The sequence below is a fragment of the Dreissena polymorpha genome, chromosome 9, assembly GCF_020536995.1.
Source record: "Dreissena polymorpha isolate Duluth1 chromosome 9, UMN_Dpol_1.0, whole genome shotgun sequence".
In the NCBI taxonomy this organism is placed as follows: domain Eukaryota; kingdom Metazoa; phylum Mollusca; class Bivalvia; order Myida; family Dreissenidae; genus Dreissena; species Dreissena polymorpha.
Genome location: NC_068363.1, coordinates 51,640,761 through 51,664,054, shown reverse-complemented (window position 1 = coordinate 51,664,054; position 23,294 = coordinate 51,640,761). Strand labels below are relative to the sequence as shown.

The 23,294-nt window shown below is 33.4% G+C and overlaps 1 protein-coding gene and 1 non-coding gene across 4 annotated transcripts in view; both read left to right on the top strand.

Annotated features, from left to right (window-relative positions):
- Positions 1-23,294, top strand: part of LOC127844792 (cyclic nucleotide-gated cation channel beta-1-like) — a 225,973-nt gene that overhangs the window by 19,404 nt on the left and 183,275 nt on the right. The gene's annotated exons all lie outside the window — the stretch shown is intronic.
- Trnaf-gaa (transfer RNA phenylalanine (anticodon GAA)) lies at positions 2,447-2,536 on the top strand. Its single transcript is given in 2 exon segments — positions 2,447-2,483; positions 2,501-2,536. It is a non-coding gene; the product is annotated as a tRNA-Phe (tRNA).

Sequence of the window (23,294 nt, the reverse complement as noted above, 5' to 3'; positions counted from 1 at the left end):
GAAGACAATGCCAGCACATATGTGTAGACGTAGTCATAGTAGAGAACAATTTCAGCACATATGTGTTGTCATAGTCAGAGTAGAAGACAATGCCGGCACATATGTGTATTCATTGTCAGAGTAGAGGGCAATGCCAGCACATATGTGTAGTCATAGTCAGAGTAGAGGACAATTCCAGCACATATGTGTATTCATAGTCAGAGTAGAGGACAATGCCAGCATATATGTGAAGTAATAATCAGAGTAGAAAACTCTGCCAGCACATATGTTTAGTCATAGTCAGAGAAGATGACAATGCCAGCACATATCTGTAGTCATAGTCAGAGTATAGGACAATGCCAGCACATATGTATAGTCATAGTTAGAGTAGGGGACATCGCCAACACATATATGTAGTCATAGTCAGAGTAAAAGACAATGCCAGCACAGATGTGTAGTCATTATCAGAGTAAAGGACAATGCCCGCACATACTTTAGTCAAAGTCAGAGAAGAGGACAATGCCGGCACATAACCGGATGGTTTTCTTTTTTGCGGCCGTTAGCCTCACATAAAGTCAATGATCTGTCAATGAATTTTAGTAAAAATAGCCCAGCCCGTCAAATATACATAAACATCGCAGCGGCACCATTAAGTCATCGGTCATTCGGTTTATACTTCACTACGATTTCATGTTATAACATGTAATTTAGACAAATATATCACCTATTACTATTTTATATGAAGTTTTACTTAAGAAGTCGTTGATGTGTTTTTGTACAAATTCATATGTTGATCGTTTTGCAACACATGTCTTTAGTATACCTTTAAAATGTTGTATGTTTCGGTAACAATTTAACTTCTAAGCTTTATAAAGCTTTGAAATGGCTTCAATCCTGTCATAACTTGAAGATTTAATCATCCATCGGATGGATGCGTAGAATCACAAAGATCTGCAAAATTGGTTCCATGTATGTTTTCAGTTTTTTTGCAAGTAATTATATAACCTTTTATTTGCCAATCCAAAACGTGTACGCCTCTTAAAAACACTTTTTAGTCTTTTAAAAACAAATCAAATATTCATCAATAACTAACGAACTTAGAGGCCCAACGTAATTAAGTCTAGTACGTTTCTTGGTCTTTGAGAAATTGTAAAAGCATCGTTGCATAATCTGTGTATTCCGTACCGGACTAATAAACCCAAGTTAATGAAACAAATAAAACAATATCAAACGACGAAGTTATTTGAATATAATATAGTATGTTGAATGCTAGAATATTCACATATTATCCACCGAAAACATTATTTTGGGGCATTACTATCTACCAAATGTATATCACAGTATATTTTTGCGATTGATTTGTTATGGGTATTCTGCTTAATATTATATTTTTGTTTACAATAACCATTGTCAAAAAAAAATCCAGAAACTGAAGAGGTGACATCTATATTAATCACCAAATTATGATTTTTTTATCAATAGTACAATAGTTAAATAGATCAAAGCAAAATCAAGAATGGCTTAAAAGCCGTTGATTCGTCAAAAGATAAATTTTAAATAATGTACAACATTTTCTTTGTTGAAAAGTACCTGCGATACAAATCTTAAACTTAAATGTGTATTTTTCTATAAAACATATTTATCTGCTTTTTGTCATTTACCGAATGACTTGTACTCTCTTCAAGAGCTTTGGTATAAATGTATGCATGAAGATAGTGGCTGATGACATTTAAAGTTCATTTTCTTCCATTTATACAGAAAACATAAAAAATATTTTTCTGTTGCATTTTAAAATGGTATACACTAGTACGCCTCCTTAAGTACACATGCAATATAATGTATGAACAAATATTATCAATCCTCAAACTTAACCCGTATTAAATAGGTTTTCCGATTTATGTTCAGTGTTTTGTAGTAAAATGTTTTGTTACTTTAAACAGTGTGTGCTTTTTGGCGTCGCTCTGGAGAGCGGCGACTGGTATGTAATGCATGTTTTTTCGCTTATGGGAGGAGAAGTTATTTTACGGATCAATGTATATATTTTTGTTTTAAGAATATCTTGCATAGTGGTGAGTTTTTGTGTAAATTAGTGTAAAAAAGTACTGCATTTGTGCCTATTACATTTATTACAACATTTATTGCAAATAATGCAAAGCTAATTGTTTTAATTAATAACTGATCCACAACTGATCACAGGGGAAAGATCACAGGGACTGGGAAAATACGCGAAACTTTCTGGTTTTGTGTTAAAACAAAACATAATCAAAATATATTTATTTTGTGGTTTTTCTAATTTGCTTATTTGGTGGAGAATCAATGAAGTACGATTTTTGACGACCTATCGCGCAAGCAAGTTCATTGGAAGGCGAAGTGGTACGAAAACGTTCAATGTATTAGTTTATTAATAGACATATAATAGCGATCGCTATACACAACTACACCAAATGGCAGTTCATAAATGATGTTAGCCGGAATAGCTCAGTTGGGAGAGCGTTAGACTGAAGTTGTTTACGCAACAATCATCTAAAGGCCCCCGGTTCAATCCCGGGTTCCGGCACGAATGGAATAGTTCGGCGGCTGACAATTTTTTTTCAGTCAGGTTATTAAATATAATAAAGCTTTATTTTATGTAGACATTTTAAAATCCATTTTACTACAATTGGACATTTTGATTAAAATCAACGGATGCCGCGTGGTGACAACGTTAATTAAAATTTCTTATATCACTTAAATATCTAATAAAAAATACACGTGTTTTTATATTAACAAATAAATGCAAACAACGCATCTATTATCCATGTATTTTTATGATTGTCTATCATAGGCCCTAATTACTATCCCTACCACATATAGAGCGCGAAGCGCGACACGTATAATTGATTGTAACAATGAGTTGCGATAAAGGAAGCAGCCGCTTATCAAGGAGGAGCTGTGTACCAGCAACCCGTTTCCCTAGAGTCAAGCACTCCTCGGAGTTTTTTAAAGAACCACATATAGAGCGCGAAGCGCGACACGTATTACTATCCAGGTGGTATGGGCCTTTTAGCATTATGCGACCATTACATCCATAGTTATCTTTCTTAGAATTTGGGAAATTTTGAAATCGTTGTTCGAAGTCCAAAATTTTCATCCGATTGTTCCCAAACTTGCACAGGTTTTAATTATCAATGAGGACCCAACCCAAAATCTCTATATGAGCAATATCAGACCATAAGTCCAGAATTATGTCTCTTTGAATTTAAAAATAGAAGTGAAAAACTGCTTGGTTAGGTTATTATGTCAACATTTTTCATCCGATTCTTTCCAAACCTACAGTGTCTTCATATCAATGAGCATTTGAACCATATTTAAAATGAGAAACATCGGGACAATAAGTCCAGAATTTTTTCTATTAAATTTTACAAAATAAACAATTTCCACTTGTTGAAAGATTTCACAACTTTCGCCTGAATCATTCCAAACTTGTTAAGTGTTGTTATAAGTATTACTCGAACCCTATTGAAAATGATGAATATCGGAGCAATAAATCTATTATGATCTTTTACTGAATTTCAAAGTATTGTGAAATGCAGCTTCTTTATGCAATTTACAGTTTTCATTCAATTTTGTTTTCAAAATTTTACAGTGTTTTCATATCAATGAGTACTCAACCCCTATCGTAAATGAGCAACGTAAGAATAAGTTCAGAATCATCTCCCCTTGAAGTTGAGAAAAATATGAAATTACGCTTACAAGATGAAGCAGATTTTTTTTAAACTACACAGTTCTGTTCCTTTAATGAAAACTGCACACGGATGCCAGTAAAAAAAGGAAACCAATGTAAATAAAATGAACTATGAAATAGTTGGGGGTTACAACACAAAATCATAGATAATCGTTATTTGGGGGTTATAACACAACATCATAAATAATGGTTATTTGGGGGTTTTAACACAAAATTATAGATAATGGTTATACCAGTATCTTTTTCTATTTTGTTTAAAAGATTCGGCCAATGTATTAATATTAACAGCAGAAAAAAAATCGTTCCATGTAACTTCATTGAGTGCCTTTTACACTGAAATTCCCGACGCCCTTTGATGCTTTGCATCAATACTTATCTTGTTATTTTCTGAAATGCATTCTGAACATCTGTCTCGCGAACAGCAGCTCGTATCGTATATCCACTTTGTTAAATCTGTCCTAATACTGCCAAGACAAAGGAGTACATTGAATATAAACTATACACGTGTTTGCTAATTTAAGAAAACTTAAACAACGTTGATCGCTTGAGCCCTGTGTACAATTAGACAAGCAAACTTCGGGTATCGACATGCAATGGTTTAACCGGAATTAATTGTGGTAATTGTAGCGTCCTCATAGTAGCTAATGAGGACAAACAGTTCCCGATTGAATACTCACATTTGCCCATCGTCAGTTGTTGATTGTGTCACCAATAAAATAACCCAGCCTTTTTAGCGCTATGAGAAAGCAAAAGGAGTGAACTCGGGAGTTATTCAATGAATAAGAAATTTAAGGAGTTGGCCTTGTGGTTGGGCAAATGAAATCCTGACATTCATGAGTTATATTGCACTTATATACGGAAGAGAATAATGATGTGTAAAGAACATACATATGGAAAAATAAAATCAGAAAACTCTGCAATGTTATTTTAGTGAATAAATCATAATTATTTCACAAAAAAGTTGTTACTTAGTAACATCAGACTATCCAGTAACATAATACTTAATACCTTGCTCTGATGGATATGTGTAGTTTATATATTATATATATCATTTTGATGTACCTTTGTTTCTGATAATCTAAATTTTTAATTCGATGTTCATGTTGATTTATATTTATATAATAACTTGCTTTTTCTTCAATTTACTTTTTCTGGTACACACGTTTTCTGCGTATTTGAAGAACGACTCTCATTTTCAACATATGTAGATTAATGTAATTACCACTTATTTCCAACATAGCAACCATGTTGTAAGAGTTATGGTTTTAATATGTTTGCATCAATCTGTAATTTGCCATACATTATTTTAATTTTTTTAGTTCAAACTTTTTTCTCAAGCATATACAGGACCTTATATGAGTTGTCATTTCATACCATATTTTGTAAAAATGCGTTCAGAAAAAATGTTAGAAATGGAGTTTTTAGAGAGCTTTATAGCGAATTTCTTGGTCAAATTTGACGAAAAATGGTAAAATATCAAAAAGATGCTGATACTTTTTCCAGTTGTTTCTGAAGTAACATCATTCGACGTTACTGACGTCATTGAATTTGTCAATCAAAGCCTGTTTAACCCATGAAAAACCCTACTTGCTGTCTTATTCAAGTTTTATAAAAGTTTAATACATGGAGATTATACGATTTTGTCAAATATTTATGAATTTATATAAAATGTGTAAAAAAAACTTATTATACATATACAATGTATTTCAATATAAATTAAAATAAAAGTTTAAAAGATGTGTCGAAAAATGCGAAATAAGCCAGATATTAAATCTGAAATCGAAAATGTCTGTACAGTCGAATTGTTGTTATTCGAAACTCTTCAGTCTGGGTTTTTCCAATCTTTGAGCACGCTCGGTAGGTACAAACAAAAGCATTACTAGCATATTTTAAAAGAGAGTTAATCAATAATTTCTCTTATCGCTGAATAGTTAACACCACTTTTTCTGCAAAAACGTTCGTAATAGTTGATAAAAATTACCATGATTTAATCATTTTTCTTTAGATGAACTAAACTCGATCGTGTTTAATTTGTAAGAATATTATGAACAGAACAGAACATACTTTTATTACACATAAACTTTACAGTTTCTAGTGTTAAGCAAAACAATAATACAAAATACATGAATATAGTAAGTGGATTTAGCAGAAATGTTATAACGTTTATTATGTAACACGATAAACGGTCATGCTGCGTGTACATGTAAACAGCTTCGGTCACGTAACTTTGTCATTGCATAAACTGTGCGTAGGCCTCGGTATACAGTTTTGATGGAAGTGTGTCAACAAAACTACCAAGGCATTGACTCCATCGTATATATATTATACTATTCAAATATATTTAAAAGCATACAGACAAGTACCAAACAACAAAAACCTTAGTATCCTCAGTCCATTCGTAGTACTAGAACTAATATATCGTTCAATATCAGTTAGATATTTAAATGTCTATTGATATAGCTCTATTGTGATTCTTTTTTTAAATCTTATCTGAAAATTAAGAAAATTATTCGCAAAAATAATCCGACTAAGACCTTAACATTAGAAGGCACATCACTAACGAGCTTTACCATACATGACTTTTATTTGCTATATCTATAAAGCATGCCGAAAAAAACAAAAACATGCAAACTGTTTTTCAGAAGAAATATTGCATATGTCAAGCCGTTTGTATAGGTCCCGTCACAGCTGACAAAGTCTGTTTTTCATGTCTTTTAAAGGGGCCTTTTCACAGATTGTGGCATGTTTTGAAGATTGTCATTAAATGCTATATATTGATAAATGTAAACATTAACATTTAAAAGCTCCAGTAAAAAATCAAACATAAAATTTAAATAGGAAAAAAAGTAGTCCGCAACGGGCTCGAACCAGTGACCCCCGGAATCCTGAAGCAAAAATGCATTAGCCAACTGACCTATCCTGCCAATCATACATAAGATGCGTATTTTATACGCTATATAAGCAATCTTCGTAATTTCACAAATTTAAACAACAACAACAGTACTCTCCTCATTATTCAATCGTTTCGCGTTGCAACGCTTTATAATTTTTAGGTTTTTAAATCGTCAAAAGATGCATATAATGGATATATAAGACCATGCCACATGTTCAGTAATAATGTTTCCTCACAAATATCATAACTAAACCGAAAATTTGCGAATCTGAAAGAACTTTTTTCAATTTTGTCAATTTACCAAACCATGAAAAGATCCCTTTAAGGATGTTAGCTAATGGACCCATTCGTACGTCTAAACGGTGTATTTGGACTTTATTCCTGTATTAAGCGTTTGACATACAATGATACACGTATATCAGTATTAGATTTGTAATGTGTAATTATTAATAATAATAGTTATAACAACAAAATCTTTGAATTTTGACGTTTCCTAAAAGAAACACTTATGTCGTTTAAATACTTGTCATCTACTACTGAATCGACGTTACTGGTCAATTCTGTATTAATGACAATGATTGTTCCTCCCGCGCGCGCTCATATATCGGAAAAACCCACAGCGCGCGAGTTCCGAATTAAATCTATTCGCCAGCATGTATATCATGCATGTACGATGTGAATTTAATTTAGTTTTACGAATCATTTTAATTTCCTGCAACGAAATTCATATTCAAACGACACACGAACACTAACTCTGATCCTTAAAGGGATCTTTTCACGCTTTGGTAAATTGACAAAATTGAAAAAAGTTGTTTCAGATTCGTAAGTTTTCGTTTTAGTTATGATATTTGTGAGGAAACAGTAATACTGAACATTAACCATGCTCTAATATAGCCATTATATGCATCTTTTGACGATTTTAAAACCTAAAAATTATAAAGCGTTGCAACGCGAAACGATTGCATAATTTGGAGAGTTCTGTTTTTGTCGTTAAATTTTGTGAAACTACGAAGATTGCTTTTATAAGGTATAAAATACGTCAAGAATGTGTACTCGGCGGAATAGCTCAGTAGGCTAAAGCGTTTTTACTTCAGGACTCTGGCAGGACTCCAGGGGTCACTGGTTCGAAACCTGCTCCGGGCAATGTTCTATTCTTTTTTTTTATTTTTTTCTTGATTTTTTACTGGAGCTTTTATGATCCAATGTTTACATTTATCAATATAAAGCATTTAATGAATAAGTTAAAAAAATGCCAAAATCTGTGAAAAGGCCCCTTTAAAAAAGGCGAATGCTTCGGTTATTGTAGGAAAAAATGTACGAAATATCTTCGTCACAATCGGCTCGGGGCTCTTTGTCTGTCTTGGCTGCATTTAATGAAATTCGTCTTTAATGTATAATTGTTCTTGCCTTTTGTGTGTTATTGTAAAATATTTGAATTAATATCTTACAATTTAACACATATAAAAATCGTATAATCTCCCTTTAAAATCAGCGTTTCTTATGGCAATAGCCAAACTTCAACGCTAGATGTGGTCTGGTAACTTTGATTTAATGAGATGAAACATGCTCTTTTTTATTTTATTTTTTGTGGGACAATATATTCCATTTAGGTTGCCCGCGACGCTATTCGAACATTTACAAGAAACCGTGAGATTTGCTTCGGGCAGCGTCGAAAGCATGATGTAGTTTTCATAAGTAAGCATTCTAGTTTAAATTAGCGGTACAGCGCGGATGACGTGCTGCACTTAGTTGTTCAGCAAGAGCAAAAAAGAAAAGAGTGCGTGCCAAAATGAAATATAATGCGGAGCAATACATAACTAAATGGAACTACATCAAGGAAAGAATGGGGTTTCCTATGATTTTGAAGTAGCCCGTTATCTAAAATAATAGCGCGCGGACCTAATAGAAAGCCGAGACAAGTACGCTCATAATTATGCAAATTAACGTACCCGAATGAATACGATCCTTACTCGAGATCATCCGTAAAACGAAACAAGATGACATCAAAAATGAGTTTAAGATGCTTAATGGTACTTTTTATAAGAGATCGATAATGCTCAATAATCTTTAATCATTATACGCGGATGATTTCTTAGAGGAAATAAAGATGGTTGATCCAGTCATATTTTAGACTCGGTCAGTTGATAAAAAGGCGTCTAGTGTCTACAAAAAGTATTGCACGAACATGTATTAATACCATTCATGTGTTCATGTTATTATCCGTTACCTAATAACTAGTTATGGCGTCAGGCGCCCGTTTTGAATGGCTCTTTCAAAGTCGCAACAATACATATGTCCGGCGATATTATGTGTTTTCAAATACATATTCAGATATTGTGCAGTGTGAAAAATTGACAAGCAACGGCTGGTTACCCCCAAACTCCTATGACAGATGAATAGACACAAAGAACTGCGTTACTGTTCGTCTATTCAACTGCTTAATTATGTGTAACAGATTTACTTGATCCTGTAATTGACGACACACATATTTACACTTATTTTAAGAAGTCGCAAAGATCTTTTTTCCCTATCAATATGTTATATTTCCTCGTCAATAGGTGTGTGTGGGTCGAGAGCATCCCACTCCACACCGTACATAGTTAAGAAACAATCTATGCGTATTATAACACATTTCATACGTAATACAAACAAAAGCTTAAACATTGCAATATAAACAAATAGTGTTATAAATAAAGAATTGATGTAAGTCCACTTGTATTTGCATGGCCCAATATAAAAGAATGCAGATATTAAGACAGTTCGAAATGTGATTACATCGAGAAAACAATTTTTTGCTTAACTGATTGACATGACTACATTCCCAAAATATATGTTGAATAGTTTCACATTCAGTTTTACAAAAGGTGCAGTTGGCTGTAGTGGCTTATTCAGTTTTAAATAGAAAGGAGTTTGTCCCTAATATTCTATGTATAAGTCCATATTGAAACCACTGTAAATTTGTATCCCGTGTTATACGGAAAGGCATATCAAAAATATGTCGCCATTCATGTCTTTCAATATAAATTCAATTAAAATATTCAACCATTTAGCTATGCACACTGGCGATGACTCGTTCTTTGAAATTGTATCGTACATAGGTATTTACTAGGATGGACCGTATACTAGTCGGGATGAAATGTTTCATAAGACTAGTGTCTTTGGAGCTTCTGTCTTTAATGAACCTTGCCACTGCGTTAGCAATACCAAGGGTAATTTGGATCAAAGTCATTTACTTAACAAAACTCATCGTAATTGTAAAAGGTTAAAGTTTCAATATTTTGCATTAAGTCCTCAACAAAATGAACGACTTTTCGAACCATGATTTAAAAATACACTGTTGTTACCAATTGTTATGTCTGGGTTATAGGATACAGGATATTGAAGCAGAAGCTTATTTTCAAGTGTTTTTTTTTACAAAGTTAAACAAATTACTTCAATATATCTTTCCAAAATTCATGTTGTATCCTATTAATAAAATTTCGGGAAAGTGGCTTCTACAGTTGTATAATTTATTAAAGTAAATCATTGTATTAGCAATATTTATCTATTTTGCATTTCCTACGACAATTATACGGATTCATGAGCATTTAAGACAACTAACAAATAAAAAATATATGTCATTTTTAAACATCCTTCTATGATTCTTTTATTACATCATTTTTAATTAATCGTGATTTCCCATTCCACACAAAATAAAATAAAAAGTTCATTGATCTCTGCTAACAATTTATGTGGTGGATTAGGCAAGGGAACAAACAGATGATTGAACATTGGTAAAGCTAGAGTTTTGATTACTTGAATTCTCGCTATCGGTGTTACAATCCTTATATACCAGTTTAATAAAGATTTTATTTTGATTATTTAGATCTTTCCCATGGCAGTACACTTTATAGTTATAACAATCACACATATATACATTTGCATTAACATCCGTGTTTGCCCTTTCAAATTATTCGTTCTCAATTTCAGACAGATGTAATAAAATACGACTTGTTCCTCTTTTAAACGAGAACATTAAATACTAGAGTCACGTTCGCAAGCCATGGAAGTTCTTTATACCAAGTAAAAAACCTTCTATGACAGATTATTTTCGTAAATTCTGTTCACGTACGTGATTTTTGAAACATCACAAACGCCTAACTGCTTTATTTCTTTATATAAAACGGACAGAGTTGGACTTTGTCTGCCTGATAGCAGTCACGGCGGTAGCTGCACACAAGCTCGTCGGAAGGCAACCGTAAATAGTTTAATACAACTTAAAAGTTTACATTCACTACGTCTTGTTTTTCGGGGACAGGATGTCAAAGACACGAGGACCGGCCTATGTCTGAACATAAGATGGTGTTTTTTTTGGATTGTTTCTTCAAAAGCACCTTCTGATCGACCGTGACTTTAGACGCCCAGGAACGAACGGACGGTATATGTGCAGTTATCGTCAAATTATCCGCCAAAATATATCGCCTTGCGTGCACTCATCGTGTTTTAATGAATTTATATGAGTTAATTCACAATAATACAACATGACCAGTCCCTTTTACATATCCATCACGTGGGGAAAAAACAGTCATGTATTATTGAAATATACACAATGCTTTGATATTGTACACTTCTTTGCATTTTAAAACTTATTTTCTGCGGAAATATTGTTAAAGAATTTATAAATACACGAGATAGTTTATGCCATCGTTACATAAGTATCTCTACTGCGTAATTGTACCGATATTATATATATATATATATATATATATATATATATATATATATATATATATATATATATATATATATATATATATATATATATATATATATATATATATATATATATATATATATATATATATATATATGTGTGTATGGTGTGTGTGTTATTAAAATGTGATTCTTTTTTATCAATAGATGGCCACAACCTATACCTATATAGTTAAGAAACCTATTCAGTACATTTCTTTGCGAATATGTTTGTTTAGTTTACTGATATCGAATTCATGTTATCAATTTACTTTCAAGCATTTTCAAACACTGAAAAGGATTCGTTTCTGTTAAAAAAAAATACTTGATTTCTTCATCATAAGGATAACAGGCTTTCAGTAAAGACGTCCTAAAAAGGAAGTCTTCATATCTGGTTGAAGTGTAGTAAGTACATGCCGTTATGTAAAACAGTGTAATCTCAATAGATAACGTATGGTGATTATGTTCCGTCCACGGTTTTCTTATAGTTGACACATACTCATATTTTCGCCACTTATCGAACATATTGGTGGACATGCCGAAATTTTATCAGCATATTCAATCAATTGCATTCAAGGAAATAATTCCAGTCGACAACATGCTTTCAGATATATATGTTAAGTCGAACAATTTAACATAAGGACCAAGGTTGCTATATATATCTTACCTGTGTAATGGGAAATGGCAAGTTTCGAACACAGCGGCAGGATTTGAACAACACATGTCGCATTTAAACAGATGTGTGCTATGTAGTTTCAGAGAAACATGTTGTTTATTTGCATCCCTGGCCGGGGTAAACTTTGACACACCAAAGGAGTTTGAAATTCTATCCATAAAGGTATTCTTATGTCTATCAAATAAAATAAAAAATATACCCTATATAGTATATAGACAACAGAAAGGAAACGCAGCAGACCCCGGCCCCGCCCATTTTCCAGTAAACAATGGAAATAACTGGAAAGACAGGATACCCTACATCGACCCATGGTCGAATACTCAAGAGGCCGGTGAAAGAAACTTGGTACACTGCTTACCGTGAACTACCTTCCTCTAAATTCAAAATTATTCAACACTCCGCTCATCGTCGAATCCATGCGTGTTGTTCGATAACAAAAACAGAGAAGTAGTCAGTTTTACATATAACTTGACATTTAACACGGAGAAAACATACTAAATCGCTATGCGTAGACTGGCCATGATAAAATACCACTCGCTTGGAAATTTTCCAATTTTTTTGGCATAGCTGTTTAACGTCACTTTTGACCTTAGATGACCTTCATTCATGAAAGGTCCCAAATAAATAAATCCGAATTGTGCATTGGCTAATAATACAAAAATCACCGTAAACATTGGATGCATATCATTTGAACTGAAATATGAATATATTGTAAATTGCATGTAAATTACAATAAATTAAAAACTGTCATGATACAAAACATTCTCTAAACATTACATGGAAACGTTTCTTCTGAGTATACGAAGCAGTATAGCATTAATCACATGTCTCTAAAGAAGCTATTGTTGACATGCCGTAGCGGTTACACTAAACACTACAAAAACAGGCTTGTTTGCACTTTACTGGTACGCAGTTGTACACCACTATCGACAAAGCGGGGGTTTGAGGGCGGTAGCCCCCGATACTCAGGAAATATATAGGTGTTGGAAATATATATGTCTTAGATTTATTCTTATCCATATTTGCGTTTATTAGTGAAAATATGTTTTTTTGTACTTTGTTTTGTTTTGTTTTGCAAAAAAATCATATCACTATGATGCTTGCAGTTTTGAGTCTTGTTTATGTTAACATTCTACTTACATCTTTACACATTATAACACATTATCTTTTATTTCATTCCATCATTATGTTCATAGTATTTCAATGGCGAATGTGTTTTCTTTTCTTATTGAAACTAATGTATTACTCGTTCAATAATTAAAACCTAGTCATTACAATACTTATTGACAATAAAACATACAATTTCACCTCTTCTTGTTTTTCATTTCTTATTTGTTAATACAGTGAAATATATTATCCTATTATCACTCACTACCTTTATTAAAATACATGGTCGCTTCATTCCGTCTCCTTTCACTGGTCGCAAACATTACAACATCAACGCCGTATATCTTTTTAAAGATATTTCTTGTTTCAAATTTCCCGCTTCATGATCATTGGGTTACGTGCCCTTTGTTTATGTCTTCACAACAACAACAACAACATCTTCGAATAAAATAAACATTTAAAAACAAACACATAATATTGATATATAGGAATATTTATTATATGTATTATAGCATATAGAATAAAGAATATATATCTTACTGTTTTGTTATCGTTCCATTAACAGTTATCGTTCAATTAACATTTTACAAACACATTATTTTTCAATTGTCTCGTTCACATTTATGTACTGCTTAAACATTGAGAAAATAACATAATGACATTAAAATCATATACATTCACACTTTAATATAATTTGTCTTTAAAATACATGGTTAAATAAAATTAAAATGATATAACAAAGAGATTATAGGATGATATTCTTCCTTTAAACATACGTATTCCATAATTAAAGGCTTCTGATCAATATCCTATAAAAGATAACACGTAATATACAATATATAAAAATTGTGAAACTTATATAAACTCTTGGCATCGTATCGTTTTTAAAGAAAAATAACCAATTGTCTATACGGTATATTTAATGCGACATTTCACATAAAATCATGATTAAAGTGATCTCTTAACGTTAAGGTAAATTGACTAAATAAAAAAAATGTTCCAGTTTCGCAAATTTTCGTTTTAGTAATGATTTATATGAGGAAACAGTAATATGAACATTTATGCTCTACAATAGCCATTATATGCATATTTTGACGATTTAAAAACCTGAAAATTATAAAGCGTTGCAACGCGAAACGATTTAATAATTTGGAGAATTTTGATGTTGTCGTTTAAATGTTGTGACATTACGAGGATTGCTTATATAAATTATAAAATACAGCATTTTTGGTATTTGCACAGTGGCCTAGTGGTATAAGAGATTGGGGTCAGTGGTTCGAGCCCAGTTGAGGGTTACTTTTTTCACGCTAAAATTTTATTCTTGTTTTTAGTAGAGCTTTTTTACATCCAATCTTTACATTTATCAATATAAAGCATTTAATGACAAACTTAAATACATGCCAAAATCTTTGAAAAGGCCCCTTTAAAGCCGATGTCACCGCCTTTGAACCGTCAATTCAAATTATTGGTGTTTTTAGCCCGTTGAATGGACACGCATCCCAGAATGAACCGCAAAACATGAAGTGTGAATAATCATCAAGCACAAGTAAATAAAAAAAGAGAATAGAGAATATAAGTTAAATTTATTTAATATTTAATTATTCAATGGTAGAGAAAGTACAACTTGTGAGGCAGGATGAAGAGAGTATTTTGAATTATTTTGAACATTTCCAGAAGGCCGATGGCCAAAGTGGACACCTTTTAGTTCTTGCATAAGTAATCATGAGTAATCAATGTTGCTAAACATTATAAATACTACATACATGAATAATATCAATAAATCATGTGCAGTGTGCATTAAACGTAAGGATATGATCATAAAGATGATATCAACGACACTAGATATTTGGCATATTAGGGAAAAGCTATGTTAAAATGTCATCAAAGTGGCATGTATGCACGATTGTTCCACCAACCTCGTCAACATTCCATCTTCGATAGAGTTTGTGATAAGTGTTTGGACCTGCGGAATAATGTGAACCTGTAGCTGAATATATTCTTCAACTCATGGACCACCTCTTTTTATGCACGACTGTGTTTACGGGTTTTAATTGTAGAGTTCCATACCTGTTTTGTGAACTACGATCATCCATTTTGTTGTTTATGACAGAGAGGCAGCGAAGAATGAACAGAGAGGCAGCATTTGACAGAAAGGCCACCGATAAGCATCTACACCGTGAATATGGAAACAGTGTGTTCGAAAAGCTAACCGCTAGTATAATGTGGAAACATTGTGTTTTAGAAGCTAGACACGAGTAGGTACTTACAATTGAAATGGTGATCTTCCTTTCTTACAGAATATACTTACACTGTAAAACAATTAAGCATTGTTTTTATTTAATAATGCTTTGAATGTTTATTGTTTTTTTCTTTTTAGATGTTTATAAATTAAATGCTTGCGAGAAAAGAACTTGTTATTGTAAAAAATGCAGGCGGTTTGATTTAAATATTTCTCTCCAAAATATCAGTTTGTGATAACGTTGCACATTTTTGTTAGTAGCAACAGCGTTAATTTTTAAGTAATTGTTATAAATCATACAAATAACTAATTTGCGCTCGTTTTTGTGTGTAATTATATCTACAGTTAGGTCATCATTTACATATGAATGACTTTGTGTGTTGAAAAAACATATACAGATTCGTTCACTTCTATTTGCTTCTTTCACCCATTTATGCCTAGCGTCTAGAAAAAAGGCCTTGGCAAACAGCGTAGACCCTGATGACACGCCGCATTATGACACGCCGCACAATGCGGCGTCTCATCGGGGTCTGCGGAGAGTCCACTAGGCATAAATGGGTAAGGTGTTTCCATAATAAACTCCCGTGTTATTTTTTTATGTCGGTTGATGTTGTTATACATCGTAGAGTGTATTTGACGGTATCAAGCTTCCTGTTGCACAGTCCGATTTACGTCGTTTTTCTGTACAAGCTGACACTTAATTCAAGATTTTAGGTATACTAATTATTAATGTACATGTGTATTTTCGATTGATGGCTGTTGAAAAGGAAAGAAAACTATACCGGTACGTGCATAATGAGAAGGAATCCGAATGTTATAATTCAAAAAGTAATGCGTAACGTGCTGACGAAATATTTTCTTGACAAAAGATCAGTCTTAAAAGAGTAGTACGTTCTCCTTGAAAATTTATTGTCGCATAACACTATATTTAAATTTATACATATACTAATATTTGCATAATAATATTATAAATACACCGCAATTGTTTTATCAATAAAAAGGTTCGTGTTATCCCTTAAGTTAACATTTCTTATTCGAATTTGAACCTACTGAAGATGGCGAAAGCAAGATGCTATTCTTGTTTAATAAAACAAAATGGATATATATACATATATATATATATATATATATATATATATATATATATATATATATATATATATATATATATATATATATATATATATATATATATATATATATATATAGTCTGATAGTTTGATATTATAAAATGTTTTAATTTCAATTTAAAAAAACCCTGTTAACAAGTTCATTACATAAAAAGGCGCACGTTAGGAATTATATCACATTTAAATCAATTTTCAGCCATCACGTCATTATAATAACACCTGATTATTCCATTAATAGGAATATGACATTGACACGTCTAGCGGTTGACGAGGTTAATTATACAGGTGGTTTTCTGTATAGTATTGTGTGGCGCGCATGACATAGGATTATTGGAATGCTAGAGTTAACCAGTGTGTGAAATAGGTTCAACGAATATGTTTATATAAGTAAGGCACCCTTTCTGACGTCAAAGATATTTATACTTATTTTTTAATGTTTCGCCAAACTGTATTCAAATGACTCGCTTCCAATCACGTTCATTGACTCAGTCGAAATTAATTCAAAAATACTTATTAATGAATATGTGTTCGTTTATTGAAAATCCTCCATCACAATCGTAAAAATCGTCAAAAAAAATAATACAGCATTTAGGATATATTATATCAAAAATAAAATGACAAGGACGTTTGTCATGTTCAGTTTTTAGAGGTAATTAGAAAGTTATTTATAGCGGGCAATCGAACTCTGCAATCTGTATAATGAAAAAGGTGCTGAAGCGCTAGAACACATATGACAAAGAAGATGAGAGTTATTTATATAACACCATTGATTCTGAATATCACGATGATAGGGCGAATACCACAACTTTTCCGCTCACCGTCGAAATTTTATACTTCTGACAAGAGCACCGTATCGTTCTGTCAAAAACATGGCCGCAACCTTTTTGGCGAGTACAGAAATGAAAGAAAAAAAACGAGATAGAAGGTAAGTTGATAATAAAAAGATATTCCATCGAACGAAGTATACACTTTACATATAATTGCCGTTTACCGCATCAAAATTGAGTCGCTATTAACTTCAAAACTTTGAAAACAATTTGAGCATGTCTTGAAAGAAGTGACTTTCATGACGCGAAAAATCGTATTTTTTGCAGATTTTAAACATTTTAAATGAAATATTTTTTTGTTAAACGGTATTTTATGGTAGAAGAATCAATTTACAACACATTATGACATGCTTTATTGAATATAACTGTGATTTTTACATTTACACGTGTAAGCAAGTATGCACCGCTCAACACTGACATTATAGAAATAAGGACACCGCTCAACAATGTCCGAAAAGGCACCGAATCTTTATGATTTTTTGGCACCGCTTTATTCTGATATTTTTTCTTTCAGATGGAAGAGACGTTCCAATTTATGTTTAAACAAACCAAAAAACAAGAAAAGGAGACTTTTTCCTCCCGGTGCTGCATATGATACCAGCGCATCTCGAGGCGACCGTCAACCGGCATGTACCAGCTCCACGTATGTCACATTGACACCAACTGATCAGTGCCGCCCAGCCTTCCATGACAATAGTGTTAATGCTCCACACAAACGGAAAACCAAGAAAGCAAGATCATCAAGAAAGAAATTATTTGAAAATAGCAGTTTAGAAAACATGACTGAAAAAGTGACACATCTATTACCAGGTTTCCTTCAAAAATTACACTCGGCAAATTTATGATTTGACTTGTGTAACTTTATCAATTTGGTATGTAACAACAAGTTTCCGCTGACAAATATTGCTCTGCTATTGTTTCTGGATGCTGTCAGGTGGTACGGTCTACCGATAACCTCAATGATGACATACAAAGAAGACACCATGAAATTCTGAAGAGTTGTGTATAGATTATTTCACGGAAAAGTGCTAAGATTCATGTTTGGGGTCATAATTGTTAACAAATATAAGCACACTATTTATTAAAACAATGTCAAATAATGGCTTCATACTGAATCACGATGGTAAACAAGTGTACAAGCGGTTTCAAAGCAATATTACAATGTACTTTGAACATATTTGGGTTTCAATTTATCTATTTTAATACTTGACGGAAATAACTATATATGATTCGAACCCTTTACATCTCGTTAAAACGGACCGCGCTGTAATGTCTTATCTATGGAGACGTTCACTCACACGCTTCTATTGACAGTCTCAAAAAAATTGTTTTTTATACTTGTAACCCATTTTTTTCTGATATAAATAGTCGAGAGCATATTTGGTATATACCTTTGGTTTTGGCCACAAACACCAAAGTCATATTTCAGTAAATGTAACCAATGAACCATCACAATGCACACTCTATAGATAACTAAATTTATGATTTCTTTCGGTTAGTTTTACACTAACATTTGCCTATACCTTTCCATAATCGTAGCTTGACATCTTTTCATTTACGGATTATGAATCTGAAATCAATAAAAATAAGAGCACCGCCTTGCGGGTGCAGACCGCTCATCTATTTTCTTTTTAAAGGTGAAGGGACTCTAATTTTCAATCACAAAGGAGGGAGGGGTGGAGTGAAGAGGGGTGGAGTGAAGAGGGGTGTATAGTGTGGGGTTATGGACATTTATTACATTATCTTCCAAAAAAGGGAAAAAAAATAAAATCGGGGGGGGGGGGGGTGGGGGGTGATTTGTTGGGTGTGATGGTTGGACGGTATTTCAAACTTAACCATTTAAAAAAAAATTGGGGGAGGGGGGGGTGGGGTATAGTGTGAGGGTGTGGTGGTTATTTGTGAGATGATCTTAAAAAAAAAAAAATTGGGGGGGGTTGGGTGGGGTGGGGGGGGGGGGGGTATAGTGTGAGGGTGTGGTGGTCATTTGTGAGACGATCTTAAAAAAAAAATTAGGGGGGGAAGTGGGGAGGGGGGGAGGGGGGGAGGGGGGGGGAGGGCACGGGGGATGGTTTGGGTGGAGTCTATTGTGGTATGTCAGGTAAGAGTAGTTTTGTCAAAGTATCAATCAAATCTAATCATAAATAAAGAAGTTATGGCAATTTTAGCAAAATTTAATCATTTGACCTTGAGAGTCAAGGTCATTCAAAGGTCAAGGTAAAATTCAACTTGCCAGGTACAGTAACCTCATGATAGCATGAAAGTATTTGAAGTTTGAAAGCAATAGCCTTGATACTTAAGAAGTAAAGTGGATCGAAACACAAAATTTAACCATATATTCAAAGTTACTAAGTCAAAAAAGGGCCATAATTCCATAACAATGACAACCAGAGTTATGCAACTTGTCCTTTTACTGTACCCTAATGATAGTTTGAGAGTGTTCCAAGTATGAAAGCAATATGTATGATACTTTAGGGGTAAAGTGGACCAAAACACAAATCTTAAAATTTTCAATTTTCTAAGTATAAAGGGCCCATTTTTCCGTCCAAATGCCAGTCAGAATTACATAACTTTGCCTGCACGGTCCCCTTATGATAATAAGTAAGTGTTGCAAGTATGAAAGCAATAGCTTTGATACTTAAGGAATAAAATGGACCTAAACACAAAACTTAAACAAAATTTTCAATTTTCTTAGTATAAAAAGGGCACATAATTCTGTCAAAATGCACGCCAGAGTTATCTAACTTTGCCTGCCCAGTCCCCTCATGATAGTAAGTAAGTGTACCAAGTTTGAATGCAATAGCATTGATACTTTCTGAGAAAAGTGGACCTAAACACAAAACTTAACCAAAATTTTCAATTTTCTAAGTATAAAAAGGGCACATAATTATGTCAAAATGCACGCCAGAGTTATCTAACTTTGCCTGCCCAGTCCCCTCATGATAGTAAGTAAGTGTACCAAGTTTGAATGCAATAGCATTGATACTTTCTGAGAAAAGTGGACCTAAACGCAAAACTTAACCGGACGCCAACGCCGACGCCGACGCCAAGGTGATGACAATAGCTCATTTTTTTTTTCAAAAAATAGATGAGCTAAAAATTATCAATAATGATTGTATTATACCACAATAAAGATAAATTGAAACGTGAGACTTAAACATGTGCCCTCCACGTACTGGAAAGCAAGACAATCGATCCCGATGAACCTTTTTTTGCTGCAAGCATCTCATCATTTTCATGATAAAATTTGGGAAATTTAACTTTGATAAATGGCAGATAATCGTAAATAAATTAAGCTCACGATGGCTTGTTATAGCTTATCATTTAAAACCACGTGCAGAAGTTAGCGGTGCCACGAATTTCAGTTACACTGAATATATATATATACGGTGCTTATAATCAGTGTTGCGCGGTGCGTCGATTTTTATGTAAGTGATGCATGTTTTCACCAAAATTAGGCTTTAAACAGATATTGAAACAAACAGCTTCGTATGGCATGTTCTTTTTATATATACAATGATTTAAGTCTGTCACATCAGGTCTGACACATTGAAAATCATCGGATAATTACATTTTTCTCACAAGTACTAATGGTGTCGAGCGCGACACGACTTTTTGTAAACACTAGTTCAAAGTCATGCTAAATATAAAACGACTGGTAAACTTTTAAATAGACGACATATTGGTTCAGAAATTCGGTGGAGTGCTTCGCAAGTGGCAATCATTTTTCAGTGCTTATAATAAAACATTTTGTCACCCACTTACCGGATTTGTCTTTGTCCGCAATGTTACTTTTCGTCAAAAGGATACGGTGCACTTGTCAGAAGTATAAAATTTCGACGGTGAGCGGAAAAGTTGTGGTATTCGCCCTATCATCGTGAATATCGTTTTACTGCGTTTTAACAACTCGCGGCGCGGAACGATGATGTACGCAATAGGCGTTTTATTGAGAGCAGCCCTCTAGAAATACAAGCGGTCTACTTAAACCATACTAAGACTTAAAATGCCATGAACATAAAGAAATGCCTCATGGAAGTAGACGCGCTCGACTGTATTAAAATCGATTTAGACATCGTTATTTTATAAGTCTTATTCCTGTAGCTGACCCGGTTATGATTGCAAGAATGTTTATTACATGGCTAATGTGGTTTCTACGATATGATTACGATGCCATTCTAGGCGTCCATAGCCCGACACTTGATGTCCACTTGCGATCAGCTCTCAAACGTCAATAACCCGATACTTGATGTCCACTTGCGATCAGCTAAAATGCGCCCATTGTCCGACACTTAATGTCCACTTTCCTTCTGCCCTAGGCGTCCATAGCCCGACACTTGATGTCCACTTGCGATCAGCTATTATCTAGGCGTCCATAGCCCGACACTTGATGTCCACTTGCGATCAGCTGTTACCTAGTTGTCCATAGCCCGACGTTCACTGGAGATCAGCTATTGATCCAAGTTAAACGCATATGATATAGTAATTTACATAATAGTAAAAGAATTATTGTTCGAGAATTTATTGTTTTTATCCATCTCAGCCAAGTTATGGGTGTAGAGGGAAAATACCATGGATGTTTGCCACTCTGTCTGTCTGTTCTTCTGCCTGTCTGTCTGACACAGTCTTCCGTGGACAACAAACTTGTCTGCCTACGTTCTCGGCAACTGTTCAACCTTCAACATTAAAAGTCCAGGAGAGTCTTTCTTATGAAATTTGGCATGATTATTTGATTCGCACTACGTTAAAGATAACTAACGTTATGCCCCTCTTTTTCAACATGACATTCTTTTAACATCATGCTAAATTTTACGACATGCTAGTCGGCGTAAATTCTTTGTCATATTGCTGAGAGCCTTCTGTCAGCGACTTTATGTAACAAACAAAGTAAAATACCACGTTTTGTTTTTCCTATGGACCATAAAAGTTAAATGTTTATTACGTATATAAGTTTTTATGGTAATATAATGTAAGTAGCGTAAATTGATTCAAAATTGATGTCATAATATAACAACTGATATCATTCGTAATATCATTTCCCTGGTATTTTATACAAGTTTGTTCTGTCAACAAATTAGAGCCAACGCAGTTGACTCGTCGTGCCTCATCTTGGCTGTGACGCTGTACAGATTGTATACTTATTTGCAAATATAGAAACCTTTTAACACAAGCCACAACATTATTGTTTCAGAAAATCTATTAAGATGAAGACCTATACAAGATAAGTATTGATGCAAAGCATCAAAGGGCGTCGGGAATTTCAGTGTAAAAGGCACTCAATGAAGTTACATGGAACGATTTTTTTCTACTGTAAATATTAATATATTGGCCGATTATTTAAACAAAATTGAAAAAGATACTGGTATAACCATTATCTATAATTGTGTGTTATAACCTCCAAATAACCATTATTTTTGATGTTATGTTATAACCTCCAAATAACCATTATCTATGATTTTGTGTTGTAACCCCTTAATATTTCATAGTTCATTTTATTTACATTGGTTTCCTTTTTTTTACTGGCATCCGTGTGCAGTTTTCATTAATGGAACAGAACTGTGTAGGTTTTAAAAAATCTGCTTCATCTTGTAAGCGTAATTTCATATTTTTCTCAACTTCAAGGGGAGATTATTCTGAACTTATTCTTACGTTGCTCATTTACGAAAGGGGTTGAGTACCCATTGATATGAAAACACTGTAAAAGTTTGAAAACACATTGAATGAAAACTGTAAATTGCATAAAGAAGCTGCATTTCACAATACTTTGAACTTCAGTAAAAGATCATAATAGATTTATTGCTCCGATATTCATCATTTTCAATAGGGTTCGAGTAATACTGATATAAAAACACTTAACAAGTTTGGAAAGATTCAGACGAAAGTTGTGAAATCTTTCAACAAGTGGAAATTGTTCATTTTGTCAAATTTAATAGAAAAAAGATTCTGGACTTATTGTCCCGATGTTTCTCATTTTTAATGAGGTAAAAATGCTAA